This window comes from Haemaphysalis longicornis, unplaced genomic scaffold (genome assembly GCF_048455015.1).
Source record: "Haemaphysalis longicornis isolate Haplotype H1 unplaced genomic scaffold, Haemaphysalis longicornis Haplotype H1 scaffold_12, whole genome shotgun sequence".
In the NCBI taxonomy this organism is placed as follows: domain Eukaryota; kingdom Metazoa; phylum Arthropoda; class Arachnida; order Ixodida; family Ixodidae; genus Haemaphysalis; species Haemaphysalis longicornis.
Window position 1 is genome coordinate 79518367 of NW_027526225.1, and position 13288 is coordinate 79531654.

A 13288-nucleotide genomic window follows, 5' to 3' on the forward strand; every position below is an offset into this window, starting at 1 on the left:
GAAGTCTTTCTCGAAGGCGCGGTCTGACCGCCGTAATAAAAATCCTCTAACAAAATCGTAGAATCTTTATGTATCTCACGGCAAGTTTATTATTATTTTTTTTTTAGAATACAGTGTCATCTAATGGCCCCTTTTCCAGTACCGGCCCACCTTGTGGCCGCCACGGCGAACCTGACTGGCAGTAACGCGCCCCCCCCCCCCCCCTCCCCCCCCAAAATTGTTTGGCTTTCGGGGAACTCGTTCACGAAACATTCTCGTCCTGCAGTCCTTCCCGCACCCACCCGTCACCCGTGCCTTTCACATGAATTTCACAGTAGCAGGCGCACGCTCGCGTGACTCATCTAACGTGGCCGAAAGCTTCCTTCACTTTTTTTTCATTTTTGTTGCTCCCTCACTGGTAGCCAAGCGCTCGCAGCGTGGTCAGCCTCAAACATTTTTGCCCCTTTTCTTTGAAAGACTTTTTTTGTGTGCACGTACGAACTCACTGTGAACTGTCCGCAAAGAGGAACTAAAAACGTACAGCCATAGCCACTCCCCATGCAGAAAGCTGAGAGGACGCCGTTTTGTTTGTTTCGCCCGAGGCTATTTCTTAAAAATCGTTAAATTTATTAAACATTGAGAAAATTTGGCTCTTAATACATTTTTGAAATAAAAACGCATTCTTCGACACCGACATCACATCCAGAAATCAATAATGACCTTGTTCTATACAAACCCGCATCATCAGCGCTGGAAAGCAGGTTTTCTTCTAATAATTAAATATTTCTTCTTGTTTTCTTTTTATTTTTTATTGCAGTCAAACCATTTTGATTTAGAGCTGGTGCTGACAGGAAGCGTCTCTTTCCCTACATGTCTTGTGAAAGGGAGGGAAGAAGCCCTTGTTTCGTGCTACGTAAGCCTCTGAGAATGATAGCGAACCTGCATGCGAGAAATGAGCAATCTTTCTATTTTATGTTGCCCTTATACAGTGGCTCAATGCGTTGAGTGAGGGAGCATGAGTCCCCAGGTTCTATTTCTGGTTTGAGTGGCGTCTTTTCTGCTGGAGTCGGAAAAACAACAATGTCTGAGTTTCGCTTGTTAACTACCGTGGCCATGGTCTTAATTAATCCGTAGTCTTATACTCAGTGCAATTCACAGGCCACATTTGGCTGCACTACATAAAGCGTTGATTTTGCTTCTTTTTGCTTTTTGAGGTATTTTTTTACGGAGGCTTGTTAGGGCTGCTGGAAACTGCGTTTTTCTCAATTTTGCGTCCCACCATGAATAACACTTGTTTTGTTGCCCTATTTATTTCCTGCAGGAGCGTGACGACATACGCCCATCACCGACAGCGTCACGGAGGATGGCGGTCTCCTTTCAACGGACAAGTACCTCAAGACAAGTGGAGCACGCTTGCGCCAAGGACAGCAGCCATGTATGAACGGAATAACCCAATACTGGGCGCATCGCCTCAACAAGGTGTGCCGTACAGGCCTTCGAAATAGAGACTCCAACGTCAAGAGTAGAGTACGGTTTACTTTTGTTGTGTATGTTGCTCACACAGTGTTGCAATAAAAAGCTTGAAAGTAACATTTTCTTTGTCGTGGGTACTTTGTCGTGAACAAGTGGCCAAGAAATACTGCTTCTGGTCTCTTGTGTTTACTCCTGTCTACTGAATTGTCGGTCTAATGGATCGACAGTCACTCATGGAGTACTTGCACGAGCCAGCACATCGTCTTTTAGTATGCACGGTTAATCCAGAGGGGAGCATTTGCAGGGATGAACATTTAGTCTTGAAAGCATCAATTGGTCTAGGGAGAGTAATGGGAAAGATTAACGATTGATACGCAGATGACCAACGGTTGGTCTCCAGTCGACTAACAGGGGTGACTAACAGTTGATCTGCAAGGGACCAACAGTTAGTCTTTATGGCGGACCAACAGTTGAACCATCAAGGGACTAAGTGTAGAGGGACTAACAGTTGGTACCCTTGCCGTTAGTCCCAAAAAGGACTAATTCTAGTGGCAACGCAGTTAGTCCCCAAAAGGACTAACGCCGATGCGCCGTTAGTCCTTTTTGGCTAAGAGTGCGCTCGCACTCCGCAGCGCTCCGCTGCTCCGGTATGCCATCGGTGAGTCGAAACATCTCGATCTCTAGCGTTGTTTAATGTCTCGCTCCCAGTGTTACCGTTATGGCCTACGATTAGTCTGTATGCAGTATATTTGATTTGCACTTTGCAATAAATGCTGTCATTGATGTTTTGCCCTCGCCGCCTCCTGCCTTTGTCTGCCTCCGCAAACAACGGACCCGTCCGCAGCCGGCGCTCGCAAGGCATGTTTGCTGAGCGCGGATGGCTGCGGGGTGGGAAATCACTAGTGTGTGAAATGTAGAATCCCACAAGCTTTAGTATCTCTGTATTTTGCTTTCGTTCACAGCCATTTTCATTACGGCATTGTCTGACGGGGCAACACATACATCTTCTCACGTTACATCTGTGCAACATATTCAAAACAAATGTATTCGCATTATAACATTTCGTTCTTGTCGCTCCTCTGCCTCTGGGCTACTGCGTCAGAATAACATACCATCAAACAAAGCACTATTTCACCACAACTTAGGAATGTTTTTTTTTTTACAATTTGCTGCATTGCAACCTTTCATATAACCTTATCGATGTTACTATTTTGCGCGGCAAAAGCGCCACTAAGTTTTCAAGCAATAACAATTTTTTTACTACCGACTGTTCACACTAATTACGGCAAGAAAACCATTTGTTTTGCAGTCGTCACACTTTTGAATAATTTACCAATGGCTATTAAATCATCCCCCTCCCTAACTTGCTTTTAAAAAAATTTCAGAGAATTTCTTTTGCTGTAATAAATACCTTGTTTTTTTTTGTTCTTATCTTTCGCGTATTTTCCTGGTATTCTCACGTGCCTTTGTTTCATATTTTGCTATTCACGAATTGATTGAACCACTACCTTTTTGAGTGTATGTATCCTCACCATCACCAGCCTATCTACGCCCACTGCAGGGCAAAGGTATCTCTCATTAATTTCCAATTACCATTGCCAACTGCGAGCAATTTAGCCCCGCAAACTTCCCCATCTCATCTGCCAATCTAACTTTCTGCCGCCCCCTGCAACGCTTGCCTTCTCTAGGGATCCCCTCTGTTACCCTTAATGACCAACGGCTAGCTTGCCTTCGCATTACATGCACTGCCCACGTCCATTTCTTCTTCTTAATACAAACTTAAACACCAGACTATAGACTGAACGGCTCCAGTGTCAATCAGTGTCAGTGCTTCAGCGCTGGGCATACGTGTCTACTCCAACTTCTCTTCATTCTTTCTTTTCTCTTTTCTGCCTATTCGCCCTTTCCCACGTGCAGGATAGCAAACTAGGTTCTAGCCAGGTTAATTTCCATGCCTTCCTTCTACACCCTTCCTTCCTTCCTTCTACTAATATGTCCGTAACACGCGTTTGTTCCTTGACCCACTCCGCCCTCTTCTTGTCCCTTAATGTATGTATGTATGTATAAATGTAAAGGGGAGGTTGTGGTGGGTCATAGAAAGAGATGAAGAATTTTTTGAGTCAGAAAGAAATTGGTGAAAAAATGTGGCGCTGGCTACCACCCCCAAGTACAGGAAACAAAAAATACCTAACATAAATACCCGAGAAACTGGCGGGGAAACAGCCCCGCCGGTAGCGTAGTGGTTATCGCACCAGACCGGTATTCTGGAGGTCGTGGGTTCGGATCCCACCCGGCGGGCATTTTTTTACCAATTTCTTTCTGACTCAAAAAATTCTTCATCTCTTTCTATGACCCACCACAACCTCCCCTTTGCTTTCCGAGGTTTTCTTGACTGCCAACCCTTATTTTCTGTCTTATGTCACCGAGCCCCTCATTTCCCATTTTCTGATTCGATGTATGTATGTATGTATGTATGTATGTATGTATGTATGTATGTATGTATGTATGTATGTATGTATGTATGTATGTATGTATGTATGTATGTATGTATGTATGTATGTATGTATGTATGTATGTATGTATGTATGTATGTATGTATGTATGTATGTATGTATGTATGTATGTATGTATGTATGTATGTATGTATGTATGTATGTATGTATGTATGTATGTATGTATGTATGTATGTATGTATGTATGTATGTATGTATGTATGTATGTATGTATGTATGTATGTATGTATGTATGTATGTATGTATGTATGTATGTATGTATGTATGTATGTATGTATGTATGTATGTATGTATGTATGTATGTATGTATGTATGTATGTATGTATGTATGTATGTATGTATGTATGTATGTATGTATGTATGTATGTATACGATATGCTCATTTTCCTTGTCATTTTACACTGCGTATTGGTCCGACGGGCTCTTGTGCCCAAACGCTGCTTCCATGCGTTATCGTATGTATTCAAAATCGAGGGTCCCCTTTCAGTCTCTTGACTCTAGGACCCTCGTCTGTATACCAATATGTTTGTATTGCTTTCATGAAATAAACTTTCAATTAAAAAAGAAAGAAAGAAAGCAGAATATTTAGGTCTACCAGCCTCAAGTATGCTGCCGAAACGAATGCTGGCCACCATGACAGTGGGCCGCGCAGCAATATACATTTCACTGCACGTCCTCGTCCTTACCAAGGACAATAGTGAAGTGCAGTATCTCATATTCCTTTATGAGGTTTTCGATTCACGCATTGAAAAGCGACGGAGTTCTCTGGCTACGTACGGGAGTGTCACGCTCAGACACTACGTGGCGCCACCATTCGGGCTTCAGGAAGTTTAGTGCCAAATTAAGATTATTTCCAGCAATTTACTTGGAAAAATTCCTCGTGATCACCCCACTATAATAAAACGCTGGATTTCATGTGAGGTAGAGGACGTGCGCTCCACAAAAATCGGTTGTCTGTCCCTTTAATGCTCCATAGCTGAAGCAGTCGCGGACGTATGTGAGACTATCAGGGATCTTCCCGGGCGATCCACCGCAATTTTCGGTATGCAGCTTAGCAGCCGTTCGCAAGGAACGAAAGTACCGCAGCCTGTAATTTTAACATAACCTGTTATTTTATGTTTATTTTAACATAACCTATTATACCTGTTATTTTAACAAAAGCGTGCTTGCAATTATTATTTACTTATTTATTACTTTTTTTTTTGAATGAGGTCTCCTCCAATCGGCCTCTCAACAGGAGTACGAACACCGGTTCCGGAAATGATTCCGCGAAGTTTCGAAAATGTTTCGACGAGGTTTCGCCTCACGTTCTACGAGCTGAACTAACGCCGAGCTGGTGGGCAGAAATGCACTATTTTTTTTAAAAAAGAAAAGAAAAAGTCATTATTTCTCGGAAAACTCGCGTGTATTTTGAATTATAGGATTACTAATTCAGGCCTTATTATACTTTGTTTCCCTTTTGTTTTTCGCTTCTTTCGTACAGACACTACAGGGAGGCGATAGGCCTACAGGACTTCAGATGAGCGTCGCCCACGTCATGGTAGCGCGCGGAAGCGTCCCTTTTTAGGCAATTGCGTTTCCCGCAGGAACTCAGCAGCTGGGCCGGTGCCTCAAGATATCGGTAAAGTCCCAACGAAGGCATTTTTACAGCCTTCTTGCGTTCGTGGTTAGGGCACGAGCCTATCGCAAACGATCCCTCTATGGGCGACAACTTCAAAATCGATTAGAATCTTAAAGAACACGAAAAAAGAAAACGCAGCGAACGCAGACGACGCACATCACAACCGCCCCCGAGGCATACAGGTAACGGCTAGCGTAAAACCGCATTCACTCTGTGGTAAAACGAAACAGGAAACAGCGCCCAAATTACAAAAAAAATAAAATAAAATACGTGTACACAACATCGCCACTTCCTTGCCTACTGCAACAACCGCCGAGCAAGGATAAAAACCCGGCGAGTTGATCGCTTTTTTTTTTCTTTCCGCCGCGTCTCTGCTTCATCCCTCACCTTCCCTCCATGAATATAGGAAACGTTAAAGAAGTTTCCGTTCCGGATAACGCGCGCAGCTGCTTCCATAAAGGAAAGTACACTTTATTTTTTTCCCCCGCTTTACCAATCTCAACGGTGCTTCGCGAAAGGAACGCTCCGTGTAAGAGACAGGAAAGCGCTTCCCGCAGACGACCCACGCGCGGGTCGCAGACGACACTTGAGTGCAGCAGACGGCAGGGGACGCTGCGATCGATGGCGGCAGGGAATAAGGCCCAGAACAGGGACCGCGCTTCCCTAATTTAGCGTTTCCGGTCGGCGGCGGCGATTGTCGAGTTGAGATAAAGCAACCTGCGAGATAGGAGCGTGCAGGGAATTAGGCGTAAGGGGGAAAAAAGTTCGCCTCTCTCCGGCCCGGAATGACCGTACGCTCGTCTGCGCTTCGATCGCGTCGTCTGCTACCGATGTGGCTTTGGGAAACGGCGGCCTCTGTCGCGTTTCCGCCCACAAGTAGGGACATCTAAAGAGAGGAAGAGAAAGTATTAGGCACCCGATAAGAGTTTTGTCGCTTGAGGATAGGAGGATGCGATAATTAAGCTCGAGTTATCTCTACAAAAGAATTGGAATAAAATGAAAGCGTATGCCTCATCTAAATTTTGCTTGTGTCCCTGAAAAAAAAAAAAAAAACAACTCCACAAACATTTAAGCGTAGTGAATGCGAAGGCATTAACGTTCAACTGAATGTCGCAGTGCGTTGTCTACTGCTGCGGTGATTGCTGCGCCGCAAGGCGCGACACTTTTTTTTAGGCACGCGGTATGGAACGCGTTGCAGCCAATGGGAATCCAATGGCCTTGGCCTGTGATTCTGGGACAGCAGACTTTTCGACAAACGAGCAATTTTATGCTTTTGCACTAAAAATAGCAGACGGCTCTCCAGGGCAAGGGTTTGAGGATGTTCACGCTGCGTGTAAAGCGCAAGAAATCCTGAAAATGAACGAAGGTGCAAATAAGGAAAAGGAGGCAGAGTGGCTAAGAATGAAATGATACATGTAGAAGTTTCTGTCCTCAAAATGTAAACTGCCCCTAGAGAGAAGGGGGGGGGGGGGAGGCAAAATAACGGCATGTTTTTACTTTCGAAGAAAAAAATAGCATTGTCGTCAAGGAAACTGGATGGTGTCATTTTACCGGCGTCCGAACCACGGATGCAATGTGACAGTCGCCATCTCGCCGGAACTGACGTCGTTGCCAAAGTGACGTCATCAGATTAATACGTCATTTCCCGCTAACACCATTACTTCAGGGCGGGGGTAGTCAACAATTATGATATCCCGTAAGCTAAAAGAAACATACGGACAAGGGAGCACAGAGGCTGGGAGCAGGGGAGTCAGGTGACGAACTTTTCATGAAAGATGAAGGGGGTGTCAGGCCTAACCGGATCACACAGAAACCTGTATTATCGACGTTCTGCCAAGAATTACAGGAAGCACCAAGTTACGGGATCAACAAGATGGAACGCCTGAAGCCGAGAGCTACCCTTATTGTTTTTTATCAACACCACCAACGTCAGATTTATAAGGGAAATGGCCGTTGGGTTCGCCCGCAACGGAAGGCAAAAGAGCGACAGACAGACAAGGAAAAGTCAAGCACGCTAACGGGACTGCCTCCCGTACGGTGTTACGCTTACAACCCCACGGCCGACGGCGCATCAGCCCCGCCAATCTACTAATGTACGAGACTACGCAAGATAGTTTACGCCAGCCGTGTTTACTATGCGCCGGCCTTAACCACAGACGACTTTCGCCCGCAGAGCTGTCTCCGTCCACAGTTGCGCAAGGGGTATATAGATGGCCCTAAAGCAAATCTCACACGGCGTGTTGAAAGCTAAATTGGGCGGTCAATCTAAAATTCACCATAAAATTTCCTTCCCGATTCTTCACAGAACGCACACGTAACCTAACCCCTGCGGGCACAAAACCAAGCAAAACGAACAAACAAAGGAAGCTCTCAAAGCCCTGGTCTGCATGCGTGGCGGGAAAACGACCTCCTCGTTGTATTCGCGCTCTGGTGAGGGGCACGCCCGTGGTTTCGACACCCTCTTGACGCCTCGGTTTGTTCACCGTTTGCAGACGCCCACGACGACACGTCCACTACAAACGTCAGAAGCTGTGACGGGAGGTATAACAAACGACCTACGGCTGGCCCACTGCCAAAAGACCTGACTCTCAACTCGTAAACACGTGACGTCTGTGAATGACTGAAAAGCGGCGGTCGTAAACGTACGACGTTAACGATGAATGTAGAATTTATACCACGCTGCGAATTAATATTAATTATTTCGCGCCGCTTCACTAAACACCTAATTTGCCATTTTCGGTTCAATCCGACGAGTCAACATTTCGTCAACTTTTACAATTCAATAGTTACGAGTGAACTGCTATTGTTGTATCACATCTGCAGGAACCAGATTTCGCGAGTGCTTAAACGGCTACTGAGGTTAAAACACATCTTTCTTTCTTTTCTATTTGAAGTAACCGGTTTTGGGTAACCCGCTCCACTCAGCAGCAAAGCACATTATTTTCTGCGGAAAAGAAATCCACAAATAGCGGCGAACTTTCAAATCTTCCGACATTCGGGCGAAAATGACGTTATTTCAGGAAAACCGCGCCGTCAGAGCGCCAAATCTTGCCGTTGCGCGGATTTATTCCCTCACTTCACCAATCAAAAACAATTCTTGAGCCTTTTTTAAATCAGATATATGGGCGGCAGGAGACACCAGGCGCCACTTGCAGCCGCTCCGCAGCACACCGTAATAACAACGCCCTTTTGGTTTGCAAAGTGTTTTTATGCCATCTGAATTTTCCAATGCTTTCATGTTAACCTATTTAATGGTTAAGAAACTCCGCAACACTTCTGATAAACGCTTTCGCTCTTTCCTTCGCGTCTGGAAGCACTAAAAAAGCTACAGTTATCGCCGCCCCGACCAGCACTGCGTGATTTGCTCGTCGCAGCTGGTACGCGCTCTGTTTCTCCTTTGCTTTCGTGGCATTTTTTAGATGTGACTGCATCTCATTCACTCGTCTTGTCCCTCCATACGGCGTTGTTGTTGTCCGTCCACACCCCTGCCCCATTCTCCTCGCCGCGCGAGCTGCGCTCTCCGCCGCTCACCCCCTCACACACTCTCTCGCGACTCGCGAGGGGCATTGGATTGGATTCGATTGGGTTGGCTTGGCTTGGATTGGATTAAAGTGGATTGTGTTGCGTCATAGCCGCGCCAGGTTACGTCATAGCCGCGGTCGTTCCAGCACCAGCCAAAGAAATAAAGAATACATCATACGCGTTCCTCACACGTTTTACGCAATTAGAGAATCAACCCAACGGAAACACCAAGTGAACCCCCAAGATGCGTCGCATCTCCACAGGGTTCCCCTCACGGGAAGGTGGCGTAATTTTTTTAAAGAGTGGCTACCAAATGCAGTTATTGTTGCAACTGAAAGGACGCCGGCCAATAGCCGCTGCGTCGCTCTAATGACGTAATTCTAGCACTCGAACAACGCCAAGATCGGGAAAGAGAGAAAGTTTTCTTGAGCAAGTTTCAAAGTTACCTGGTGGGCATAGAGATGTAATTTAGGGGGTCGCTAACATGAGGAAAAGAAAGTGTTGCAAAGACCCTTCAATGTTTACCCCTTTCATTCATTTAAGCGCAGGCTGTGCAGGTTAATAAACATGCCAGCAATTTTTAGGCCTGCCGACTGGCTATAGGTCAACGGCGCTAGGGAAATGGCAATTTCAAAACTCCGTCTTACGTTAACGATAAAATTCCCGAAAAACGGTCGGAAGAGCTCACAAAATAGCCCACGTATTCGATAGACTCTGATCCGGCATAATTTAATCGGACAACGTTTAATTACCGCTAACCTCGACACTCTCTAATCTAAACACCGCACACAGCTTAGCCGCATGGTGGACACTCACACCATGACCACGGCAGAAGATCATATATCACCGCTGCTCTCCTCGCCACATTTGGGTTCAAAAATGTATCCCTTCCTACGAAAAGTTGAAAGGAGCGCGAAAGCTTAAAGTGGGTCTAACTTTCGTTGAAAGTGCCTCTAATGGACAGTAAAACCTTGAAAGACCCAAAGGGCGCGTACGATGAACGAACCCATGCGACGATTTTTAGCGCAACGAGTAAACGTATGTACGAACGATCTAAATGTATACCGATACGTGGTTTGTGAAATAAAAGGCGTACCATCGTACTCTTTCTTCATGATCGGCACGCGTGCATTGTCTTATGTAGGACCGTTCCTTTTCGCGATTTTCGAGTAAACCCTTTTGACGCAATGAAAGCGCGGTTTCACGCACGCGCTGTGTGTCAAGAGATCTTATCAGAGCTTTCCCGTCGACCAACCGGTCTACAGGGAAAAGCCTCAATGACAGAACGCCGCCGGCCCCACTAAGAAAGCTTTCCCTTTAATAAACGTTTGCGGACACACTTCGCTCCATTTTTTCTCCAATCGCTGCTAATAAAATTTCTACACGATCTAACACTGCCACTCTTCCGCACCTCTTTCTAACCTACACTGGCGATGGTGATGATGATGATGTTTAGCGGATCCCTTTTTGTAACGCGGTGGTGTTGCACAGTGACTTTAACGGTAACGCGTTGCACATTCAGCCACTGGCACAGCGTCATTTTAAACCGCAAGAGGTTTAACAGGTACGAGTCGCTCCTCGACCGGATACGGAACCTTTTCCGCGTAACTGGTTTTTGAGAGAACGGAACACTACCCGCCAGGACCCGTCTTCCCAGCAGCGTGGTGACAGCCGCAAAGACGGCGGTGGCGGCAGTAGCCCCACGGCCGATTCAGCTAGCAACGAACACCGCACTCTTTCTTCTCGCGCAAGCCGCGGGGTCTCCAGAGCGCCCTCGCCTACCGCCTAAAGGCGGGGCGAGGAGAGCGGTCGAATTTATATCGCCGCCACGTCGCATTCCAGTGCGATTAAATTTAACGCGGCGCCCGCATGAAAAGCTTCGTGGTTGGCGTCGGGTCTTCTCGGGATTCGGGAAAGGAGTCTGTGGGGCGGAGAGTGCTGAGCGGATTATGCGGCGGTCGCGTTTTAAACAGCTTTTCGGCTCGCGGCCAAGTGGCCGACCAGACTTGGAAAGGGAGTACACAGAGAGAGGGCGTCCTCGCTGATATAGAAAGGAGGAACCCGTGACCGAAAAAAAAAAATGATAATAAAAGTAACAAGAGCGCAATAAGGAAGCTCCGGAGTTTGGCAAAATAGAGAGGTAGTGGCGGTGGGGAGCCAGGTGCGTTCTCGTTTCCTCGTTAGAGCTGCCAAAATTAAAATCCCCCCCTTCCCCCTTCGACTTGCCAGAAAATTAAACAAAGAAAAAGCACAAAGCTAACTCATTTCCCCGAGAAAGAAGCCCCCGGGTGCGTGAAATGCGAAAATGAATGCCGTCCGATTGACCGAGGCGAGGATTGGCGACAGTTGTAGCATGCATGAGCGCGGAACCTCCGTTCATTCTCGGCCTCGGTACGCACGTGCCACGTGCTGGTGCAATCTGGTGCAGTTTTGTTTTTGTTCGCATCAGATGATTTCGCAAAAAAAAAAAAAAAACACTTTATCTCACTCTATCTCTCTGCGCATGAGCCGCGCACCTGGCAAGACTGCAGCCATTCTTGGTTTTTACGCCACCGGCAAAACCCTTATCTCCCACCGACTAGCCAGTGTCACTGTTAATAAAATAAAAAAAAGCTTAAAACAAGGAAAATGCACTGATAACTGGTGTCTTGGACATGACCATTTGCAGTGCCAATAATTGTCCTTGAACTACGAGGGCACGGTGCGAAAAAGATGGTTTCGCTTAATTTAAGCATCTTCCCTACGCCCCCGCCCCCTTCTTTCCAGGCAGCCTTAATTAACGCAGAAGTTGAAGGTAGCCCCCAGGACGAAGAAGTTGAAAAGGTAAGAAGTTGAAAAGACCTTTTCAACTTTTTCGTCCTGGGAGCTGCCATTTTATCAGTGGGCTGTGCTAGCGGCCAAATAATTGGCGCAGTCGACAGGAATATGTAACTGCGCATGCGCAACACAGCCCCGAGGCGCGTGAGGACAAAAATAAACGTCGAAACGTCTAACAGATATAAAAAATTATGTCGATATCTTCGCCATAAAAATTGGTCAAACACGAAAGTGAAATGTGCAGTGAAACCTGCAGCTGAGGATGATTTGCGGGTCGGCGGCTGTCTTGTGGGTGCGCTTGGCGAACGACGTCCTGCTGGCGCATCGCTTCGGCAAAGGTGCACTGGCGTCATTCCCGTGACGGATACGACGTCACTGGTATGTTGGTGTATCCCGGCATAAAACACTTCCGTGTTAAAATATAAAACCCAAAAACGAACAACCCTAAGTATAACGTACTCGTTAGTACTAAAGGTTGCTTCCCCGCAAGAAGACCCTGTGTGCAGGGGTGCACCCTTTACAGGCCACTTGCTTCGTTGTACCAGAGTCCGTCAATGCTTTTCAAAAGCATTGACGGACTCTGGTTGTACTGACGTCATTTACTGACGTTATACTGACGTCAATATGACGTCAGCGAAATCTCTGCATCCCGGAATAAAATACTGTCGTGCTAAAATATACCGTTAAATATTTATCTCGGCGGCCATAAGGTGTCGTATCTAACAGATATCTATGACCTCGGTGGCTGTGAGCTGTTCACCTGCATTGCGTATACATGCGCCACCAAAGCCGAACAGCACACGGGTTTTCGGGTGCAACCGCACTTTTGGATTTTGGCGCGTGCGCTCACGCAATTCCTTCCAAATTGAAGACACGTTGCTCGAAGCCCCAAGAAAGAATCGCTATTTTCACGGACCCTCGCGTTCAAATTACAACTTCGAAAGGAGCTCGCACGGCGTGTTTCTACGACGCAAGCAAAAAAAAAAATTAAAGGAACCGAAAACGCGTGAAGGGCGCTGCGTGTGGCGTAATAACGCGCGTACGTTGCAAAGAGCTACTTTTTTTTTCTAATCTAAATCCGAAGCACTACTCCACTCCGAGAATAGTGTTGTTACTCCAACGCCGAATTCGCAGCGGATACGGAGCCGGGCCGAGCGTCTCACGTTCGGTAACAGCGACAATAACGAGGAAAGATCAACAATACTCAATTTAAGGAAACAAGAACGTGAAAAAAAAAAAAAAAAAAAAATCAGGGCGCAATCAGAGAAAGAAGGAACCGTCCAATCAGGTCGAACGACGACGCTGCCGGCTGATGTCTTTCATTCCGGGTCTCGGGGTCTCGCGGCCGCGACGCTAACCGCTC

The 13288-nt window shown here is 46.5% G+C and overlaps 2 protein-coding genes and 1 non-coding gene across 8 annotated transcripts in view; 2 read left to right on the top strand and 1 right to left on the bottom strand.

The window, feature by feature from the left end:
* Nucleotides 1-13288, top strand: part of LOC144162848 (uncharacterized) — a 369290-nt gene that overhangs the window by 297420 nt on the left and 58582 nt on the right. The window lies entirely within an intron of this gene.
* LOC144162845 (multiple PDZ domain protein-like) overlaps nucleotides 1-13288 on the bottom strand; it is a 283629-nt gene that overhangs the window by 126305 nt on the left and 144036 nt on the right. The window lies entirely within an intron of this gene.
* Nucleotides 3678-3750, top strand: Trnat-ggu (transfer RNA threonine (anticodon GGU)). Its single transcript has one exon. It is a non-coding gene; the product is annotated as a tRNA-Thr (tRNA).